This window comes from Mustela erminea, chromosome 8 (genome assembly GCF_009829155.1).
Source record: "Mustela erminea isolate mMusErm1 chromosome 8, mMusErm1.Pri, whole genome shotgun sequence".
NCBI classification, from domain to species: Eukaryota; Metazoa; Chordata; class Mammalia; order Carnivora; family Mustelidae; genus Mustela; species Mustela erminea.
The window spans coordinates 103,574,678-103,597,388 of NC_045621.1; the positions used below are offsets into that span (position 1 = coordinate 103,574,678).

Below are 22,711 nucleotides of genomic sequence, written 5' to 3' on the forward strand. Positions count from 1 at the left end.
TCGAGGCCCCTGAAGGGAAGCTCAGAACAGGGGAGGGAGGGTAGGGGAGCTGGTCAGCCCCAGGGCTCACAGTCAGGAGTGGGCCTTTTCCTTAGGCAACATTTGGTGAAAGAGAAACCTGTGCCAAGCCAGCTGCCCTAGGACAAGAGGTTTGCTTGAGGGAAAAAGTATATAGGGGTGTGTGTGTGTGTGTGTGTGTGTGTGTGTGTGTGTGAAAGAGCTGGGCCACTAGAATTTTCACACTTTAGAGCCCAGGAGATACTGCTAAGGGTCCTGCTCCACAGCACACAAGGCCTGGCCCAGCCAGCGGCACTGGCTCTTAGGCCCTGGCCAAGAGTAGGGACACAATAAATATTGACCCCCTGACAGCCTGGGCTGCTTTCTGTCTCTCGCTCAGGGCTGGGGGATGCATGGAGGCCGGTGGGAATCTCACGTTACGCTCAGCAGCAGACTTGAAAGTACACAACCCCCAGGTATGAGGTTGAGGGTCCCCAACTCCTGACAGGACTGGCCTTGGGCAGGTGAGACTCCCTCCAGCTTCCCCAGTGAGCCTCACCTGCATGGGTGGAGCCGTGGCCCCAGGGAGGTGTCCCAAGCAGCTCTGATGGGAGGAAGCTGGGAGAAGCCTGCACTTCCTGCAGGTCTAGCAGAGGCCGGGATGGAGCAGAGTTGAGGCTTTTGTGGGAATGCAGCCTCACAGGACGGTCAGGGGCTACTTCCAGTGAGCAGTCCCTTTCATGCCACAAATATTTACTGAGCTCAAGCCAGATGCCTGGTTTTGCCCCCCAGAGAGCTGTTGTGAGGTGACGGGATGTGACGTGGTGGTGGGAAGGGCTCGGGGCGTGTTTGTCCGCCGGAGTCGCACTGCCCTCGGGCCCGCGGCTCATGGGAGGACTCGAGACCGAATGTCTGCAGCAGCAGAGGGACTTGCCTTATCTCCCTCCTCTCCTTGGACCCACTTGGCTATGGAACAGACAGATCTGAGCCTTGCCTATGTGGAAGCTGTGGTGGGAAAGTCCTAGAGCAAAGGACCAGAACTCCAGCTGAGAGCTTTTTGCTTGTAGACAGGCCACTGAAGGCTCAAGGCTGCTGGCAAGGGTAGAATTGCCTTCTAAAACTTCCTTGATCCTTAAACAATCCTCAAAGAATGGCAGTGTCTTCGTCTTCTTGTCTGGTATTGCCTTTCTCCATTCCATCGGCCACTGGGGTCTTTCCTTCACCTTTCTGCCATGGCACAATCCATATTTGAACACCTTCCAAGACAGGGAGCTCAGTACTCTCCAAGCAGCAGGGTAGTCTCAGGAGGTGGCTGTCCTGAGGCTGGGCAGGTGGCAAGGGGCAGCTGGGGCACATGAGAAGGCTACGGGCACTCAGGAAACACTGGCATGCTGAGAGAGGCCACAGGAGACAAAGACAGGGCACCCGACCTGAGCCCAGTCGTAGGCTCATCTCCTCACCTGAACAGCTTGAAGGGCCAGTGTCCATAGGACAGATGGACTGATTGTAGACCACCTGTTGCTTTGAGGGATCCACAGTCTGAACCCCTGGGGACCCTCGGGGATGGCGAGGGCCAAGCCTCCACAACTCCTCGGCATAGCACACGCCTGGGAGCACATTCGCACACACGCCGGCTGCCCTGGAGGCCAGAGAACAAATGGAAGTCAGATTCACTCTCCCAGAAAGGCCTTCCAGAAAGGAACCAGCAGACCCAGAGCTAGCATGCTCCAGGTGCGTACACTGCCCCCATGAGCATCCATCCGAGACCCCGGCTGTCCTGGAGGGCCAGTGTTGACCGAGCAGCAGAGCTTACTCTCAGCTTCTGGCAGCTTCTAATGAGTAAGGGGAGTGAATAGATACAGTTTGGACAAACAGGTGATGGGCCTGAAACACAGTAGGGTAAACTGGACTCCAGAGGAGGAATTCACTCACTGTGCTGCCTGCGGGAGACCAGGAGCACCTGCTCCGGGGAAACGCCGTTTGGCGTTTCTAGTTAGGTTCCTGCTTGTTCTTCTATCTGCATATCCAGTAGGAAACAGGTTTTCTAAGGCAGCCGGGCTTGCTCAGCCACCATGAGGGCTTGGTCCTGAGAACATTCCTCAGACTCTTTGGACATCAGGGGTGCTCCGTGGGGCTTGGGAATGGCTTCCTGCCCTGTATGGACAGACAAAGACAAAAGTCATGTGTGTGGTTCAGGGGGCGAGTTTAGACTCCAAAGCCACCTTTAAAGGTCCCTTTATGCCTCCCCCTCACCCCTGACCTCACACTGCTCTGCCTCTCTCTGCTGGCCACGTGATAGGCACCGTGGGAAAGGTGTGAACTTCAAGGTCCTGGAAACTGGGTTCCAGTGGACGTTCCCTCACTTACTCATTGGTTGCTGTTGAGCAAGATCACGTGTACAAACATTTTCTGGGTTTGTACCTGGGAATAACAAAAGTGATCAGCCTGAAAGTTGTCAAGGGAGCTGAATGGTTAAGACATGTGAGAGTCCCTGCTGAGCTGGGTGTCCGGACTCTGTAAGTACTCCCTCCAGCATTGCTCGTTCCCTGCTCTTGGCCCAGGGTGGCTTGGGGGCCACTTCCTTCACAGGCAGCCCGAGTGGGGGTTACGTCCCCCACCCCTGGACCACGCTGAAGCCCCACTCTTTTAAGTCAGAGCATCCACCTGGCCCCATGATTCTGTACCCATACCCGAAGGACCTGATCCTAGCTCTGCAGACAGCCCAAACCTGACATGGTCAGCATACTCCATTGTCTGGCCTTCCTTGGAGGGGTTCTGGCAGCTGCAGATTCCTGGGACTTCAGGATAAGCCTGGAGACCTCTGAGCATGCTCTGCCCACTGGGCAGGGACAACAGGGGTTGCTATTTAAGAGAGACATTGGCCCAGTTCTCTGGTCCTCTTCATGTCAGTCAGTACAACCGAAAACATTTGCAAACATTTTACCAGGGCTCAGCAGAGCCCAGAGGAGGAGAAAACACGCAGCCCACCTTGACTTTGCAATCTCATGAGAGAGATCAGCTGAGCACCCAGAAAACTATCAGAGAACAAGAGCATGTCCTAATACCAACTTCATGTGCATTTGAGGGCACAGATTGCGAGTCTTCATTTACTCAGCTATTAAAGGGTTTTCACGCCTGGTTTCCCAGGCCCCTGGGGATTTTTGTGGGCCTCAGGGGATGAGGAAGGGACAGTGGGTAGGGACCCAAGACCCCCCACAGCTTAGCTCCTTAACCAGAATGATCAATACCTACGTTTCCTTTATTGGCAATTAGGGTTAATTTTATTGGAGGGGAAGAAAAGAGTGTGGAAACCACTGGATAAGCTGAATTCTAAGTCCAGAAATTCTGCATCTAGAATTGTTATTTAGAGAAGGAGAATCGAATGCTGTATGTAACTGTATGGGAGGAAGAGAGAGTGTGATGCCTATGGGGAAGGAGACTCAGTCTGTCCCAGGACGGTGACTGACCCCTCCCACCATCTGTCTGTCGGGCCCCATGTGCTCCTCTGGGTGGGGTTCCCAAGGCTGTGTTCGTCCCAGAGCTCAAGGAGGAGAAGTTCTTCATGCACCCTTGCCCCGCGCACAAGCTGCCTCTTTACCTGCTATTCCATGGAAGACCCAGCAGTGGGTTTTGCTAGAGGGAGAGTCTGCGTTTTATGGTCCATTTTGGAAGGTCTTTATCTTTTCTACTTTGTTCTATCAAAGCAAATGATACTGCCATGAAATGCAATATAAAATGTATAAGGCACCATAGCATAGTTAATATGGCCCATTGATCCGTGCCTACTGTAGGCACTTAATAAGCGCAGGCACACACTGTCTTTGTCCCTGTGGGGTTGCATGAAGACAAAGGCACTGTTTACTGAAGAACACCTTTGACGGGTCCATCTCCTCATCTTGGTATCGTCTCAGCCATCTTCCAAGAAACCTCAGGAGGCAGGAACTTCTGGCCCTATATTTTAAATGAGGAAACAGGCTCAGAGAGGGTGAGTGATTAGCTGAGGGTGTTGGAGCCTGCATTTGACCCAGGGATGACCCCAAGTCATCTCTGTTTCTGTGATTCCACCCTCATTCTTTCTACACAACCCTTGCCAGGTCTGAGGCTGTGATTAGGAGGGTACTGGGCAACAGGGAAACGGGGATCGGCACTTCTTCCCCCCGACACACACCTCTGCTTTCTGGGGCTTAAAATTCCAGAAGGTTGAGGGAGGAGGTGGGGCACGGAAGAGCCAAGCTCTGGAATCCAGGAAGTGGTCACAGGGTTTAGAAAACCCCGGGCAGTGGGGCCACCGCGGGCAGCAGGGACTTGGCCTGGCCGGGGAGGGGCACAGGGGCAGGTCCCAGAGGTCTTGACGACCAAGAGTCAGGCGCACCAATCAGCACCCCCTTGAAGGACTGGCTCAGTGAGAGCAGGGCTGGTCAGCGGGCGCATGGATTTCCGTAGGTAAAAGCACAAAAGGGAGTACAGAGAAAACAGATGCCCAAGGTCCTTGAGCGAGTTAGGGGCAAAACCCATCTCTTGCCTGTCTCCTGCACAGTTCCCAGTTCCCAAGATTCCTTGCGCCACACACTGAGCTCTGGAGTCCTTTGGTGCATTACCTGTTCTTGTTATCTCTGCCTTTTGTACGTTACCTGCTCCTTTCTCTGCCTGTTGAAAACATGCTTGGCTAGGACCATGCTTTCCCTGGTCCTTCCTCCTGCAGCTCCCAGCCTCAACTTTACCCACAAACACTGTCCACTGGGTCCATGGGTGTTTGTACAGTGTCGCCTCATCCGTTGACATCAGGTCCCCACATCCTGAAGACAGGGTGGTGGGAAAGACGAGGTCCCTGAGGGTGAGATCCGAGACTGAATTCCAACACGGCCATTTGCTCTGGATATGAGCCTAGACCTGACTCCAGGGAACCTCTGTTTTCCGCGTGCCAAATGCGCAGAATGGCCAGCACCCCCCACCCCAGCGAGGGACACAAAGCCCTGGACGGCGCTGCCAGGTGAGAGACATTTCTGTGACCTTTGCCATGCAGAGCTCTCAAACAGTCCCTCCCCTGCAAAGGAAATGGTTGACTTTTCTTGCTTTCAGGGTGGTCTTATAAAGCCTGAATCTGCTGGCACCTTCCCCCATGGGCCTCAACGTCCCTTCCCATGTCATCACTGGCTTTGGAGCTCTGGCAACCTCCAATTCCTATAGCCCCAGCACATACTTGGTCAGGCACTTCCCTCCCTTGATAGCGGGTTGGTAGAATAGTGTGTGCACGTGGGTGGGAGAGTAGTGTGTGCACGTGTGGTTCACACATGTGCAATCTGGTGCAGACCAGGCCCCGTGCTGTTCAGCCTGTGACCTGGTTTCCTTCCCAGCTGATGACTTTATCTTGGCATTTGGCTGGAGTCCTCAATGACTTCCCCATTCTGCGGGCTTCCTTCCTCCTTCAGGCACTGTCGGCTCGCCAGACAGGTTTTTTTCCTGGCCAGGTGGCTTTTGCAGGCCAGGAACTGAGCTGGCCCAGCTGGAGCCCAGAATGAGGCCCTGGTCCTCTGCTTTCTTCTAGAGACTTCCCCTTGCACTCTGCTCTGGGTCTGGCTTGAGCACGGAGCTACCATAGCTGAGAACCCCTGAGGACGTGAGAACTGTCCTCCCCCATTCCCTGGGCTTGGCCTGGCCCCACACCCCCTGCTCCCAGATCACTGATGGAACTGTAGGTTGAGAAGGCTGTCTCAAAGCGTGGGTCCCAGTCCCTGTTCGGGGGAAGGGGCTCCCCTCCGTGACCACTGTCTGGGAGCTCAAGAAATGGGCCAGAGCAGGACCTACTGTTTCTCTGCATTGCCCAAGCACCAGGCATGGCGCTGAGCCATCCCAGTGATGGTGACATCCGATTGTCACTATAGGAGAGGGGGTCATCAGTGGTCACGTGCTGAGGACAAGATAGTTCCCAGCCAGAGCCCATGCTCTTGCTCCTGCAGCTGTGATTTCATGTGAAAATGGATCATTTAGAAACCATGCACCAGCACCAGGGAAGTGAAAGTGTCAGGGTCACACTATGTTATAGGAACCCCCCCACATCGCTAAGGGGCGCCCCCTGGTGGAAAAGTCCATGTGGAGATACCCAGGCAGTAGCAACGCCCATAGTTTTCCTCTCCGCCGTGGCCCACGCTCTGGCTCTGGGCTATAATGCCCAAGCTCAGTGCCCAGCACCAGATGGTTCTCGGTGAAGGCCAGTCCCCTTGACCTTCTGCCCCAGGAGCTCCGTCCCACTCCCTAGATCAGCTGAGCCTCGAGTCATTCCATTGAATGTGATGAGCCACCTTCTAGCACTGGGAGCTGAAGAGCTGGGTAGGATAAGAACCACAGATGTGGAGTCAGGTATCAGGGTTTGGGCTCTGGCTCTGGCATTCCACATTTAAGTCTATGTGGACAAATGGCTTCATATCCCTGGGCCTCTATGTTCTCATTACGTGTTGTCATTCCTACAGCAGAGAGGCTCCGTAATGCCAAGTAAGATATAGTTATATGCTACATGAAGGCAATTAAAACGATTTTAAAAGTACAATGAGAGATCGCATTATCACCATCATCACTGCCGAAGGACCTCAAGTGAAATCGACAAAGATACAAAGTCCCGGGTGCAGAGACGAGCCTGCAGCCGGCCGTCCATCAACATTGGTTCTCTTCCTTCCTACCCCTGCTGGACCTCCTCATGTGGGTGGGTAGGCAAATGCCTGCCTGGTGACCCCCAAAAGAAAAATTAAGACCTGACATGCTGCTCCGGGGCTTGCTGATCTAGCTGGACTCCTAGAATCATTCCTAACTGCCAGCCAGTCTTGCCCATTGGCTTGGGATCCCCGGGGCTCCAGCTGGCTGCCTCCCTGCCAGGTCAGGAGGTGTGGGCTCAGGCCACCCTGTGGGTCACCCGGTTCAGCTCTGCCTCTGGGTCCTCTGGCATGGTGACGTCTGCTGTAGGCAGTGTCCCAGAAAGTTCTGGGTCCCAAAACAAATAGGTACCCTCCAGCAAGCCCTCTGTTGCACTCGGCATCTTTCTGAAGACTTGTCTTTATTTTCCTTTTATCCCTCCAGTTCCTCATACAAATCATGGCCTAACTTGAAATCCAGGCTCTGGCTCTGTGTGTGTGTGTGGCGAGGGGGCTGGCACACCTGCTTTTCTTATCAAGATCTAGAATCCTTTTTCAGGTAGACGTTCACGTAGAGGTGCTATGGGCTGCTGGTTGTTTGGTTTGGATGTGTGTGCCGTGGCAAACACAGGCTTCTTATTCTTGGAACCTGGTGTGTTTGCAGAAGTTTCCAGGGGACTGGATTTGGAATTTTCATTGCTTTTGCCCTGATATGAAGGAGCTGTCTTGAGGGCAATGCTCCATTTTTGTTTGCTCAAGTCACTTGAGCTCCATTGTCCCTGATGCCCCCTGCCTTTGTGAGGTTGGACAATCTGGGGTGGGTTAGGCACCTGGGGGGACCAAGGCAAGGTCTCCGTTCAAGGAGAGTCTCCTGGGTCTGCCTGAGTTAGCCATGTGCTGATGGACCATGCCAACAAGAAGTGCCACCTGCATCCGACAATCTGTGGCCCAGGGACTTTAGGGGTTTTCTCTGGGGCCTGAGGCTTCACGGATGGGGAGAGGTGGTAGGAGAGTCAGGGAGGGAGCTCCTGCATGTATCCGGCAGGGAATCCTGGACTGGAATTTATAAGGAGACTTCAAAGTGAAGGCACCATTTGCAGAAATAGCATCGAGTTTAGGGAGCTAGGAGGGACAGAAGGCAGCAGGGGTTGGCCATTATGGGAGGTGTCACCACCCCAGGGTCCAAGTTCTGGGTTCAAAGCTAGAGATATGGAAGGAGGCTGCCCTTCAGAAGCTGGAACTCCCAGGGGCACAGCCAGTCCTGGAACAAGACAAAAGAGGGCAAGCAGGATCCCCTGACCTCTCTCTCCCTGCCACTTTCCAGAACCCTGCCAAGGCTTCCCAGTGCAAATCCAGATGGGAGCCAGGGAACAGGAGCCTGGGGCAAGTGCTCCACAGAGAGCATCTTTCCAAGGCACAGAACAGGACAAGGGCAAGAGGGTGCAAGGGACAAGAAGAGTTATCGACACACAAAGCTCTGGGCAGGAGTTAGGTGACAGGGCTCCAACCCCAGCTTGGCCATTCATTCATGTGATTTTTTTTAGGCAGGTGGTTCTGCCATGCTTGGTCTCAGCTGCCTCCTCTGGGGATGGGGTGTTGGACTAGGTCAGAGATTCTCGGAACTTATTACACCTACTGTTTGTGGCACATGGGACAATTTTAGTAGTTCCCAGCCTCTGTCTCAATAGCCCCCCCTCCCCTCTGCATGATGAGAACAATGGAGGTGACTTCTGGGTCACCTCTCTCCATCGTGTGGTTCACCACGTGGAGCACTTATAGTTGAACCTGAACATTTATAGTTCAGCCTGTAGTTGAACCTGAACCTGTATGGGTGGCGGGGAGTTTATCTGTGAGTCTAGCCCAGGGAGGGCTTGGGTCTGGGGTGAGGTGAAGTCAAGTGTCGGGCCAAGAAGGGGAAAATATTACGGGCTTCTGTTTAGGGTGGGGATATGAAGTTCCTTATAGAACACTTTACTGGCGTTTTGTTTGTTTGTTTGTTAAAGTAAGTCTATTTAAGAAAAGTGTGAGTGTGGACAGAGCGTGTGAACGTGGAAGGACTCATGATGGTGGTGGTCATGGTGCTGGGCAAAGTGATCTTGTTGTGACAGAAATTTAAGGAGGAAATAATACAAATTCGACACAAACTCTTACAGAAAATGAAAGCACTCATTTTCAGTTCATGCTCTGAGGCCAGCATTACTTTGATATAAAAACTAGACAGAGACACTACAAGAAAAGAAGGCTTCAGACTTATCTCCTGTGAATGTAAATATGAAAGTTTTCATTGAATTTAATTCAACAACATAAGAAAAAAGAAATCTACCATGACCCAATGAGTCATCACAGGAATGCAAGGTAGTGTAATATTAGAAAATCAGTCAATGAAATTCACCATATTAACTGACTAAATAGGACAAGGATGGGATCCTGTCATAAGGTGAAGAAAATACACATGAGAAAAATCCAGCCCCTGTTCATGATAAAGTCTCTCAGGGAACTAGGAACAGAGAGGAAGGCCCCCAATCAGACAAAAAGCATCTCCAGAAAAGCTACAGCTAAAATCATACTCAATGGCAAAAGACTACGTGATATTCCTCCACAAATGAGCCCCCCAAATGGGTAAAGTGTTCAAACAAAGAGGTCACCAAAAAAGCTATACGGATGGCAAATCAGCACAGGAAAAGGGGTGCAATTTCATACGTCATTCAGAAAATGTACATGTAAGCCACAAAATACTACTATGCCTCTAAGAGCGACCCTCTCTTCAGGCTTGTTCTGTTGCGTTGTTGGATGTCTGCCCCCCAAGAGATGCTTGGCTACCTCTCCTTTAGCCCAGAAGACACATCTCCTTCCCACACCTCTAGATGAGATCTTAGCTTTGCTCAGAAACCTCCACATCCTGCTTCACTTTTTATTTCAGCATCGTCAGGAGTGAAAGGAGAATCATCGATGTATGGAAACATCACAGTCTTTGCAGCAAGGGGAAGCAGAGCACAGTGTTGGCAGAAGTCTAAGAGACCCTGTAGAGAAACTGGGCTCCAGACCTACTTCTCTGCACTAACTTCCAGGACACCTATTCTGACCCCGGTCTTTTGTCCATATTCCCCACCAGGTGCCGCCTCTCCGAGCAATGAGACCCTCCAGCACGCATCTGCCTCTCCAGCACCCTGGGGCCTCCACAACCACATTTGGTCCTTCCCCGGGTTGCACCAACCCCGCCTTTCCAGTGCGTGTGCTCTGCGCCCCCAGCTCCCTGCACATCTCTCATGTGCACTTTTGCCAATGTCTCTCCCGGGGTCTGTGATGAGCTCCCCCTGAGAGCTCCCCCTGAGAGCCCACCCTTCCCAGCTCCTCCCATTGGGGGACACTCACATAGGTCTCTGGTCAGGTACCACTTCTTCCAGGAAGGCTCCCTGGCTGACCGTCTGAGGATAGGAGTGTTGGACCTAGGCTGGGGATGCTGTGTCCCAGCAAGCCTGTATGGGCCACCAAGACCCCAGCAAGGGTGAGTCAGGGCTGGAGCTCAGGATGATACCCAGTGTTTCCCTGCTAGAGATGGTTTATTATAAAATGTTCAGGCATACACAGTAGCAGAGAGAGCAATTTACTTATTTATTTATTTTTGAGACAGTGAGCATGAGTGGGGGAGGGGCAGAAGGAGAGGGAGAATCTTAAACAGGCACCACACCCAGCACAGAGCCCAGTACAAGGCTCCACCTTGCCTTCCTGAGATCAGGACCTGAGCTGAAACCAAGAGTCAGACCCTTAACTGACTGAGCCACCCAGACGCACCAGAGAGAGCAATTTAAAACAAACCATCTGCACCTGTCACTCAGTTTTAACAATTATCCACTGGGGCCAGCCCCAGCTTCCACCACTCATGGGGTCTTTTCCCCTATACATAGCTCAGTACACACCTCTCAAAGAATGAGGCTCTCGTTCAAAATTCTCAATGCTTAGTCTGCAAAATGGGGCCAAGGCACCTGTTGGAGCACCCCATAGGCTAGGTGCAAAGATGGTGTGAAATGTCTTGGAACCCTAACCAGGGCCAGGGCACACATTGCTTGGTGCCTAAGTCATGCTCGGCTTTTCATAGTGAAAACCTCCTGGGTACCTTTCCTTCTTACAGTTGACAGATTGAGGGCACCTGAAAGGCTCAGTTGGTTAAGCGGTTAAGTGCCTGGGTGGCCCAGTTGGTTAAACATCTGCTTTGGCTCAGGTTGTGATCCCAGGGTCCTGGGGTAGAGCCCATGTGGGGCTCCCTGCTTAGCAGAGAGTCTGCTTCTCCCTTTCCCTCTGCCCCTCTGGTTGTGCTCTCTGTGTCTCTCTCTCAAAAATAAATAAATAAAATCTTTAAAAAGAAAAGAGTTGGCAGATTGACTCTGGTCTCAAGACCACCAAATCTTACACAACTGAGTTAGAACCTACATACTTTCTCTTCCTTACAAAAAAATCCTAAACATTAGGTGCAAAGCCCATTTGCTTCCATATTTGCAAAACAGAGTATTTCAAGTTTACATTCAGCTGTGTTTGGGAATATGGTGTGATGGAGTGCGGAGGGCAGGGAACTGAGGCCCGCTGGGAATGCAGGCTCAGCTCTGCCCCTCGGTTGTCCGGTGACCACAGATAAGACCGGCCCCTCCCTGGCCCCCATTCTCAGGGCCCGGGCTCACCACCCCAGCCTGTTCCTTCTCATGCCCTGGCTCTTATCTGCCTTGGCCTTTCTCAGTGCTGTTCTCCCAGCCTAATTCTCTGCCACCCTGTAGATGAAAGATGGTCAATCTCAGTTCAGGGGCTACAAGGACATTACACATTAGCCCAATCCCTGTGGCTCTGCCTTCATAGCCTCCATCATTCTGTGTACTGGTTTGCGGCACTCATCAACTGGCAGGTGACCCACACCAGGTGCTTTACCCTTACTCACCTTTACAAGTTCTTCCTAATAGGGACACCTAGGTGGCTTAGTTGGTTAAGCAGCTGCCTTCTGTTCAGGTCATGATCCCATGATCCCAGGGTCCTGGGATCGAGTCCCGCATTGGGCTCCTTGCTCCGCAGGCAGCCTGCTTCTCCTTTTGGCAGCAGTTCCCCCTGCTTGTATGCTCGCTTTCTCTCTCTTTCTCTCTCTCTCTCTCCTCCCCCCCCCACCCCCCTGATAAATAAATAAAATCTTTTTAAAAAAAACAAAAACAGAAAACAAATTCTTCCTAACAACCTAGAGGGACGATCCTCTCCACAATCCTGCTTTTAAACTTTTTATATTGAAATAATTCAGACTTGGAAACTCTGGCAAAATAGTCGAAAAAGCTCACCCGTGCCCTTTATCACTTCCCCTCATGCAAATGCCGTATGGGTCCTGGTGGGATGACCAGAACCAGGACATGGACGGAGGGGAGATTCTGCTCAGTTACCTACAGCCCTTATTTAAATTCTGTAAGTTTTCCCGCTAACATCCTTTTCCAGTCTCAGGATCTCCCAGGATCCCACTCCGTGTTTGGCACTCACGTGTCCTCAGAACCCTCCAGTCTGGGACAGCCCCTCCCTTTGTTGTTCCTTGGTTTTCACAAGCTGGACCCTTTTGAGGGGGTCTGACCAGTTGTTTTGCACAGATGTCTCCCAGTGTGGGCTTGCCTCATGTTCCTCATGTTTAAATTCGGATTGTGTGTTTTGTGACCCACATAAGGGAGGCTGTGCCCTGCTTGGTGCCCTTGATCTTGCATTAATCTCATTTTAAAGAGGAGCAAACCACAGCACTCAAGAGTCAAGAAACTAAAAAAATAAAATAAAATAAAATAAAATAAAATATATATAAAATAGCTAACATGCTGAGCACTTACTCATGCTCCAGGACAAGTACTATATGGGGATATATTATTTAATCACTTATGTATCTGGGGCACAATAAGTGGATCCCGCGACTCATCAGCCAGCCAGGAAAGGAATGGGGAGAGGACGGAGAGTGGCAGGAGGCAGGGACAGCTAGAGTAAGGACAGTCATGACCAGGGAGGGGTATTCCGAGGCAGGCACTGGTTCCCTGGGGTGCACCTGACCCAGGCAGATAGGGACAGAGCTCAGAATAGAGGCCCCCACAGATTAAACCAGGAAGCAAGGCTTCAAGACTAAGGCTGGTCATAGTGGGCGGCACGCTGGGACCTTGCAAGTGGGGTGGGCTTGCTCTGGGGGTCATGCTGACGGACAGCCTGGACCTGAGCCAGACGGGAGTGGCAGCTATAAGCAGTCTCTACCCCCGTTCTGCTCACAAGGGAAGGGAACAGTGTCCCCTCAGTGTCCCCTTCAAGGGTCTCCCAGCATAAGCCGGTCATGGAGGGGAGCAAGGGGGGGGTGATGGCCCCCACACTCCACATTATAAAAATACGTATCTTTCATGCCCTCAGCCCACTGCTGTCTCTGCCACGGCCTGCCGACTCCACCTGCTTCCTCCCTCCCTCTTTCTGACTCCCTCACAGCTCCCCATTGCTGGCATACCTCTTCCTCTTTGTCTGTCTCTTCCTCCTCTCTCCCTTCTTGCCTGCCCTTACCGTCTCTGTGGGACTCAGTAAATGAAAGAGTAGCTGTGGAGACAGGAGAGCTGCCATCCCGTCTCCTGCTGTCCCCTCACCTCTCTGCCCCCTCTCTGCAGGTCCTGCACTACTCAGCCTGCCCCTCCAGGGTGCTCCTGGCCCCAGGCACCTACAAGAAGACGCTCTTGCAAGCCTTGCTTTCCCCCAGCCATGGACAGCACCCTGCTCTATCTACCCCAGGACAATGCGGAAGATGGGGAGGATTTAATTCCGGACCCTCAGATTCCTCAGTCTTGGGCAAGGCCAGTAAGGCACCTTTTTTCGTTGTTACACCAGCCAAGCCCCATTTGCCGCTGATCTGGACCGCAATCGGAAGGTCTGCCATTTCCCATTTCCCTCTCCAGACAACCCCCCACCCTCCCCACCCTGGGGCCTCTCTAAAGTCCTCTCTGATACTTGGAAGGATTCTGGCTTTAAACGTTGTTTGTGTTTTCCCATGGGTTTGTACGCGGGTCTCCTTCTGGCCATTCTTCCTTGGAGGGCGGGGTGAGGAGGTCACACAAAAAGGAGAAGCTTGTATTTGACTGACTTGGGGGTCAAACCAGCCCACTTCTGCCTTTATCCTCACCACCAGCCTGATTTCTATTCTCTCTGGCATCTTGAACCCCAAATTACATTTATCCTTTGGGGCCTATTTTGTAAGACCAGCCCACCACTCTGGCGGTGATCTTGGGGATCACTGAGGGATCCTGGATGCCTTGTCCGTGCCCCCCCACGCCCGACCATGCAGCTCCCATTGGCTTCACCTCTTCAGACCTGCTCTGAGCAGGAACCCTGGGGAGAGGACAGCAGGGACAGTAGGCCCCTCTCCGGGTGCACACTGCCAGGCTTCAGTGCCTCTGGGTACAGTTGTCCCATCTGTGCTGACCTTGGGACCATCTCTGCCTCACGTGCCCAGGCCAGGGCGAGTTCTGTGGGCTGGCTGGTAAGCCGGGAGGGTGTCAGAAGCTCTGTGTAGCCCATGACTACAAGAGAAATGTGCTTTGGGACCCTCTTCCCTAGCCTTCTCCCCTTCTGTCCACTGCTTGGTCCTCTGTGTCCTCCTTGGCCCCATACAGAATGACAGATCCCCACCTCTCTTCCTCTTTGAGGCACATCTGTGCCCATCAACCCTGTACCAGGGAATACGGCCATGTCTTGGCCTTTAAGGGGCTCAGGGCACAGTATCTTCTCAGGGTAGCCTGCCTGTCACCTGCCTGTCACCTGCCTGTCACCTGACACCTCCCACTATGGGCTACCCCGTAGGTGCTGTCTAGCCGCTGACCTCACATTATGCATGCCTGCCTTTCGCTTTTTTCCCCTGATACTGGGACAATGTCTTGCCAGAATCCTATCCCTCCTCCCCACTCCCCAACCATGGCCTTGTCAGTGAGTGCTTCGTGTATTAGCTGCTCCATAAATAGACCAAGGGACGGATCATGGGCTATGGAACCAGAGAAGGGCCACAGGCTCGGGACCAGCCTCTCCCCAAAGAGTGGGAGGAGTTTCCCAAGGTCACAAAGCTACTGGGATTTGGTAGGTAATCAATTATAGAGCTTCCCACATGCTCTATTTACTGTGGGGGACTCCATGAGATCCTCCTTGCCATAAATGCTAGCTGGTATCAACCACAAGTTGAAACATACGAAATTTCCATTTCTGCCATCAGAAGTGGTCAATTACTGGCAATTTCATATGGTATTGATACAATTTTTTTGGTCTCAAAATTCTTACCTTGTTTATTAAATGAATGTATTTTTATTTTTACTTATTTTTATATTTTTCAAGATTTTATTTGTTTATTTGACAGAGAGAGAGAGAGAGAGAGAGAGGGAACATGTGCAGGGAGAGTGGGAGAGAGAGAAGCAGGCTTCCCGCTGAGCAGAGAGCCCAAGGCAGGGGCTCCATCCCAGGACCCTGGGACCATGACCTGAGCCGAAAGCTGCCCCTAAATGAATGTATTTTTAAAAGAAACTTTACAGGCCACCTGGCTGGCTCAGGCAGTGGAGCATGAAACTTTCCGTCTGTTGGTTGCAAGTCTGAGCTCTATATCGAGTGGAGAGATTACTTAAAAATAAAATCTTTAGGGTGCCTGTGTGGCTCAGTTGGTTAATTGCCTGCCTTCGGCTCAGGTCACAATCCTGGAGTCCTGGAATCAAGTCCTGCATCGGGCTCCCAACTCCATGGGGAGTCTGCTTCTCCCTCTGACCTCGCCCCTCTCATGCTCTCTCTGTGTCTCTCTCAAATAAATAAATAAATAAAATCTTTAAAAGATAAATCAAGAAAAATAAAAGAAACTTCATGTCCTTACCACATATGGGTAACTAAAAAAGGTGACATGCACCTACACATAATGCGAGTGAAGTCTTATTATTAGATCCTGCTTCGAGGTTCTCCCTTCTCCAGGCATTGTCCTGAGCCGTGTTCTCCTCGTTGAAGGCGGAGACCTCCAGAGGTCTGCAGAGCACGTGGGCCCCACTGCTTCCTTTAAGGAATCAGAAGAGTTCCAAGAGTGCGGTGATGGATGGAGTCCTTGGGTGATCAGTGAGCCTCAGCAGCGCCTTGGCTCCCAGAATCTGCCGCCTAAGGGAACCCCTGGGTTTGTGGGATGTGTTCTGAAAGACTGTCCTGAAACTGCCTCGCCCCAGTGAGCCCAAGCCTATAACTGCCAAGCTCTGGCCCCAGGCTCCAGGCGGAAGGCCCTTCCCCCTGTAGCTTCAAGGGCCCGAAGGAAGTTGAAGACCACCTGGTACCATCTCTTCATTGTGCAGGTGCAGAAACCAAGACCCAGAGGAAGAAGGGCTTTTTCACAGTCACCCAGCAAATCAGGGCAGTGGCCTCCTAAAACCTAGGTCTCTGAACCCCAGCCTCTTCCCTCTTCTGCTCTACCTTACCCCAACCCTACAAGACCCCATTCACTTCTGCACCACCCCCTCCTCCTTGGGCAGAGACCAGGGATGCCAAGGCTTTCTGAGGGCACGACACCCTGGGCTGCAGTTGTTCCTGGTGAGGCAGAAGTCTCCCTGCCCCCAAGAGAAAAAGGGCCAGGTCTTATTCATCTCTACAGCTTGCACAGTGCCCGGCACTAAAAATGCATGCTGGGGGGCGCCTGGGGGGCTCAGTGGGTTAAGCTTCTGCCTTCGGCTCAGGTCATGGTCTCAGGGTCCTGGAATCGAGCTCCGCATCAGGCTCTCTGCTCAGCAGTGAGCCTGCTTCCCCCCAACCCCCCACCCTCTGCTTACTTGTGCTCTCTCTTTCTATTAAATAAATAAGTAAAATCTTTTTTTAAAATGCATGCTGGACAAATAATTAAGCATTGATTGAGCACCATTTGGGGTAGATGCCGTGAGCCCATGTTAAAGGAGTAAAGTTGAGGCCCAGGGAGGTTGAATGGCTTGCCCAAGGCCACACAGCTAGTAAATGGGGTGGTCAGGCTCAGAACCCGGTTCAGCCAGACTCCAAACCTGTGCTGCTCCCACCTGGCAGTGCTGCCAGCTCTCCCAGTGTTCTGGAGGGTTGAGAGGACAGAGGGGAATGTGCTTAGCCCGTGAGGAATGGGCCCTGAGAGGGGAGGCATTCTTTCAACCCCAAGCCTGGAGCTTGGGGACTCTCCCTTCAGCCTCCAGAGCCCAAGCACCAGGCTAGATCCCCCCTCATGCCCACTCCACTCCTCCACCAACAGCTGCAGAGGGTGCCTCTTGGGGACAGAACTGCTGCCTCCAGCACGTCTTACCTGGCCTCTTCTGGAGCCTCCTAAGTGGTTTCTTTGCTCACTCCAGTCCCCTACATTCCCTTCTCCACAAAGCGGTTATCCTGGAAATTAGACCAAGTCACCTCGAAATGGAAACTCTGCACTGGCTTCCCATCCCCCTTAGGTAAATGTCGAGGTCCTGGTCCTGCCCCCCCGCTACCCCAGGCCTTGCAAGAGGGCTGTGACCTCTGAGACCTCCTTCCTACCTCATGCCGGCCCCCTCTTTCCAGGCAGACAGACAGACACTGGGGACTTCCCTCACCTCCTTAAAAACAAAAACCCATCCCGTCCTCAGGACATCGCATTTGCCAACCTGCCTCCTGAAACGCTCCTTCCTCGGGTACCTACACGACGGACCCCTTTCTTTATTGGCTTATGGGCTGCTTCCACTGGAATTCGAGCTCCAGGGAGAAAGGACCCTCTGTGTCCCCAGCCTCCCTTGCAGCCCCCCACCATGCACTCGGCCTGATCCTGTTCCCTAGGAACAACCCATGGCCCGATCCTGGTGCAGGGCTGAGTCTCAGAGCCAGCTGTGCCCTCCTCACCCCACCTGGAGCTCCTCGAACAGGATAAATGACAGGCGTGTCCTTTCGGGTGTGCGGCTGGCCCTGGAGTGTCCACATTGTTCCTGGAAATTAGCAGCGGTCACTGCCCTCCGGGGAATCACTCTACCCCACGGGCCACCGCACTGGGGGGGAGGAAGGAGAAAAGAAAAACAAGATCCCCAGGCAGGCCAATGCCGGTGCCTTTTCCCTGCCTGAGACACACACTTCATTTAATTTTCATAGTGGAGGGAGATGTGGGGTCTTTTGAGCATCGATACCCTCGTGGGCCAGTCTAAGTGGCAGACAATAAGTGGAGAAGCCAGCGCAGAGCGCAGGGCCCCCCTGTCACTCTTGCAGATTAACAACTTTATCCGAGCCTTTGTTGATATTGACACTCGGTTGCTAGGTAACATGTTTACCGCCCAATGAATAGGGACTTGAGGGCCAGGGGGCACAGTCAACAGATTGGCAAATAAGGCGGACGTGCTGTGACTTGATGTGCCCGCCATGGTGCCCAGGAGCAGTGCGGGGACGCCAGTCTGCCCTCGGGCTACCCCAGCTTGACTCAGGGTCAGCGTGGTCGGGGGCCCAGGTGGGGCAAATCCAGGAGAGTAGCTGTGTTTTCACCCGGGGTCTGTCCTCACAGTGCCATCGGTATCCCCAGCCTCTTGACAGGAGTGCTCCCATTCAGCAGTGCCGCATTACAGTCTCCCTGCTGCGCTCTAGCCCTGAAGAGGCCTGATGAGTGCACCCTTGGGAGCAATTTACCCCTGAAAAGAACCCCCTGCTGGGAGTCTGGAGACTCGGTGCTTTTACCCTTGCTCCTGTAACCTGAGCTTATGACACTGACCTGCCTACACCATTGGGGTGTTCAAAGGAAGGGGAAGGATTGCCACCTAGGAAGCATTAGCTGTTTGCCAGGCATGGTGTTAGGCTACGTTTCCACCTGACACCAACGCCCATGTTGTAGTCCTTTGTCATAGAGACGGGGGCTGTGTCTGTGTTCAGAGATTGGCCTCAGGATCTTCAGTGAGGATTCAAACTCCATGCAAGCAGGGCAACTTTGGAATTCCTGCTTTCCACTGCGCTGCTAAAGGGACATTGGGATCAGGACCTGCCACTCAGACCCCCATCAGGGAGTAGATCCCCTTGCCTTGCTTTGAGCTACCTCTGGTCTCGATCTGGTGAGCAGCCAGCAAAGCCACCATGGGGGCAGGGCATCGTGCTAAGCGAGGTGGGAAAGCAAAGCTCCTCAAGAAAATGGTAGCTACAAACTCAACAAAGGGAGGTGAGAACAATCTCAGAGACGGAAACCCTGCAAACGGCCCATCATGGTGTTAACACAGGGTGTGACATTCCAGGTCACAGGGTCAGGTGGGTGCAGAAGCTGAGCAGTGGACAAGGGACAGGAAGGAAGGAAATCTGAACCAGTATGGAGCCTGGAGGCTGAGGGTTCTCACTGTCCTTGAACGAAAAGAATCTGGTCACATCTGCACCAGACTCAGCAATTCTTCACCGCATGCGGCCAGCCTTCAGCCAGCTGTATAGTTCAACGGCAGTCTCTCTCTCCATACTGGGGCAAGAGCTGTGAAGGAGAGACACCTGGTCCCTGCATTCATGGAGCTTTCAGTTCAGCAGAGGAGACTGGAGTTAGACCCTTGATCGCACAGTGCATATCTAATTATGCTTGTGCTGAACACTGCGCAGAAGTTGACCCTAGAATGTGCGTATTAACAGGGGAGGTGTTGAGCTTACCCAGGAGTCACAATTGGCCCCGCGGGGAAGCCACAATGAAGCTGAGATGTGAATGAAGTTTGAGCCGGAGATGTACTGGTGATGGGCGAGCAGGTGGGGACTCCCCAAGCAGGAAATAGATTGGAATGTGGGAAAAAACCCAGTTTGAGTGAGCAAAGATTGAGGGGGCAATTGGGTGGGAAATGAGGAGGCAAGTGGGGAGAGAGGTGGTGGCTAGAGTCCTCAGGCCTTGTCAGCTTGGATTTCACTCCAGTAATGAAGTAGTTGTGGGGACCCGTTGTAGGACATCAGCAGGGGAGTGACAATTGGGTTCCAGGTACTTTTCCAGACACTGAACAGATGATTCATTTCATTTCTTTTTAAGATTTTATTTATTTACTTGAGAAAGAGAGTGAGCAAGAGCCGTGGGAGGAGGCAGAAGGGAGAGACAGAGAGAGAGGGGAGAAGCAAGGGAGAGGGAGAAGCAGGCTTCCCGCTGAGCAGGGAGCGCGATGTGGGGCTCGATCTCAGGACCCTGGGATCATGACCTGAGCCAAAGGCAGAGGCTTCACCGACTGAGCCACTCAGGCACCCCTGGTGATCCGTCTCAGCCAGGAAGCCAGTAGGAGGCTGGGCCGACCAATCAGGAATCCCCCTTCCACAGGCCTATTCTGGGGACCTCCTTCAGGACAGGGAACCCCTACCCTGGCTTTAGTTAGTTTATTTCCAGTGTCCAGATCAGAAGCTGAAACAGAGGAGGGCTTCAATCCAGGGCCCGCCTTGCCCTTTGAACGTATAGCTGATGATGCTTTCCCCCCTTTTCTTCTGGCTACTGGCCCATGCTTCTGGCCACTGTCAAACCTGCTAGCTATGCTACCCGTGGACCCTCCTATGACGCTTCTAACTTCCCCCCTCATTGAGCTAAAATGCCCTAGTCTTCCAGCTTGCTTCGAGGATGGAGTGTTCTGTGTAACAGACATCTACGTGCCATGGATCATTCACCCTCTGAGCCCAGTAGTTTTCTAGTATCTCTTTACATCAAATACTTTCTAAAATATACAATTTCCTGACCTAAAGGTAATGTCCCTGGATCTATCAACCTATACATCATTTTATTTTTTCATTTTTAAAAAGACTTTATTTATTTATTTGAGAGAGAACTAACATGAGTAGGTGGCGGCAGGGTGAGCAGAGGGAGAGGCAGACTCCCCTCTGAGCGGGAGCCCAATTCAGGGCTCAATCCTAGGACCTGGAGATCATGACCTGAGCTGAAGTCAGACTCTTAACTGACTGAGCCACCCAGGTGCCTCTCCATGCACCATTTTAATATCAATTCTTGAGCCAAACAAGACTTCGTTGCTGAGAGTCAGGGGGGCTGTTTGTTACTGAACTGAATAGACCCCTTATAGTTACAGGGTTCTCGTTCCAACTCATCAAAAAAATAGCACACACACCCGTCAAGTACTCACCTGGGAAGGCTCTGCCTTCCCCTTTCCTGCAGAGTCTGGGATCATCTTCTCGCTCTAGGCAGCCATGGCTGGAGGGTGGGTCCTGAGGTTTGGGATTAACTCGTTCGTCATTCAAGGTATCATTTTTGAGGCTCTTCTTTGCAGGAATCTCCCCCTTTCCAAAATTATTTTCCCCTCCCCACTCTCCTCTGCCATACTCCTGCTATCTCTTTTCTACTCTCCTCCACACCTTCTTCTTCCTCCAGTCCTCTTTTGGACACACTCCTCAGTCTTGGCTTCTAGAACCCTTGGCAGCCCCAGACCAAAGCTGACTCTCCCCTTGTCTCCCTTAACCATCCAAGTTCAGAGCTTGGGCTGGGGCTGGGCTTCTTGTGGGAGGGCATCAAACAGCAGGGGGATAGATCAGAGGCTCGTTTTCCCGGTCTGTCCTTTTGGTAATTCATTCAATTAGAAACTTTCCGGGGATTTTCACATTTATTTATTTTGTCTCCTTAATTGGTCTATATCCTCTCTGAGGAGAGGAAGGAAAAGAGAAAGGCATTTGCCACTGTTGAGTATGTACTTTCATATCTCATTTGTTTCTTCTCAAAGCAACTTTTCCAGATGCAATTATTTTACGGATGAAATGCCGTGGGTTTAGAGAGGCTAAAGGATGTACTGAAGGTGACTTAGCTTCTGCCGTATTGCTGGGAGGGGTTTGCATCCAGTCCCCGCCCACACGTGCCTGCCTACCATCTTTATTTCCCTCCCCCGCTGCTTTCAATCACCTCTGCATCATTGGGCTTCCCAACCACCTCCCACCAATCTGGAAGCAGGGAGGCTCAGCTCCCAAGGCTGCCATTGGAGTCTTGGGGATTTTCCCAAAGCAGAGGTTTTCAATTTTGATGAAATCCAATTTATCAGGGTTTTTTTTTTTTTCTTTTATGAATTGTGCTTTTATGATCTATCTAAAGAAATCTCTGCCTAACACAAGGTCACAATGATTTTTCTCTAAGACTTTCTTCTAAAAGTTTTATGGGTTTAGGTTTTATGTTAAGGTCTGTTATCTATTTTGGGTTGATTTTTGTATAAGATGAATAAGGGTCCATATTTGTTTCTTTGAATACGGAGGCCCAATTGTCCCAACACTATGTGTTGAAAAGATTAAATTGCCTAAATCTTTGTAAAAAATCAATTGACCATATCTCAGTGTTACTATTTCTCAACTATCTCTTTTCTCCCATTGATCTGTGTCTTTTTGTCAATAACACATGGTCTTGATTATCGTGCCTTTATAGTAACGTTTCACATCCTTCAACTTCATTCTTTTTCAAATGCGCTTTGGCTCTTCCAATTCCTTGCTTCTCCATAAAAACTGTAGAATTAAATTGTCAATTTCTATTTAAAAAAAAAAAATCCTACAAGGGCTTTGATGGCAATTGGGTTGACCGTACAGGTAAGATGGAGGAGCACTGATATCCTAAAGCCTTCGGGATTTAACATTTCATTTCTGGCTCTTGCCCCAAGCCACAGCCTTTAGAAAGCTTAGTTAAAAAAAATACAAAAACTAATTAGAGCGAAAGTAGGGGAAGACGGGAAGAAGCGTCAACCTTCACAAGTCCATCGTGTATGTTGTTAAGATACAGAGAGAGAGACATCGTGTGAACGTCAGACGATAATGGTGTCGGAATCCCGCCGTCAAGCCCACTTTGGGGTGAGCTCAGAAGATTCTGGCTAAAATACCAGTGCCAATGGGAAAGAGCCACCCAGGAAATGCCTTAGTGGCCCTTGGCAACTCAGCCACTCCATGTCTCTAAGCAGCCCCCAAGGCAGGACTTGGAGGAGAGTGGGTGTTGACAGGGACAGGAGCATAAGATTTAATTTAGGTCCTGCCTCTCCCAGCTGTGTGATCCCCAAGAAGCCACCAAGTATCCCTGCACCTTGCTTTCTCTGCTATAAACTAAGCTGCAGGATTGTTTCAGGAATATACAGCTATAAACTTCATGACCCGTAACGCACAATGGGCAGGAGGTATTGTTATGACGGTGAATGGGG

General features: G+C 51.7%; 1 long non-coding RNA gene across 1 annotated transcript; it reads right to left on the bottom strand.

Moving 5' to 3' along the window:
- Positions 1 to 1,254: 1,254 nt before the first annotated feature.
- LOC116596777 lies at positions 1,255 to 17,811 on the bottom strand. Its single transcript, XR_004288309.1, has 4 exons — positions 17,480 to 17,811; positions 16,912 to 16,991; positions 1,458 to 3,948; positions 1,255 to 1,342 (listed from the first exon to the last, which is right to left on the bottom strand). It is a non-coding gene; the product is annotated as an uncharacterized LOC116596777 (long non-coding RNA).
- Between the last annotated feature and the right edge of the window lie 4,900 nt (positions 17,812 to 22,711).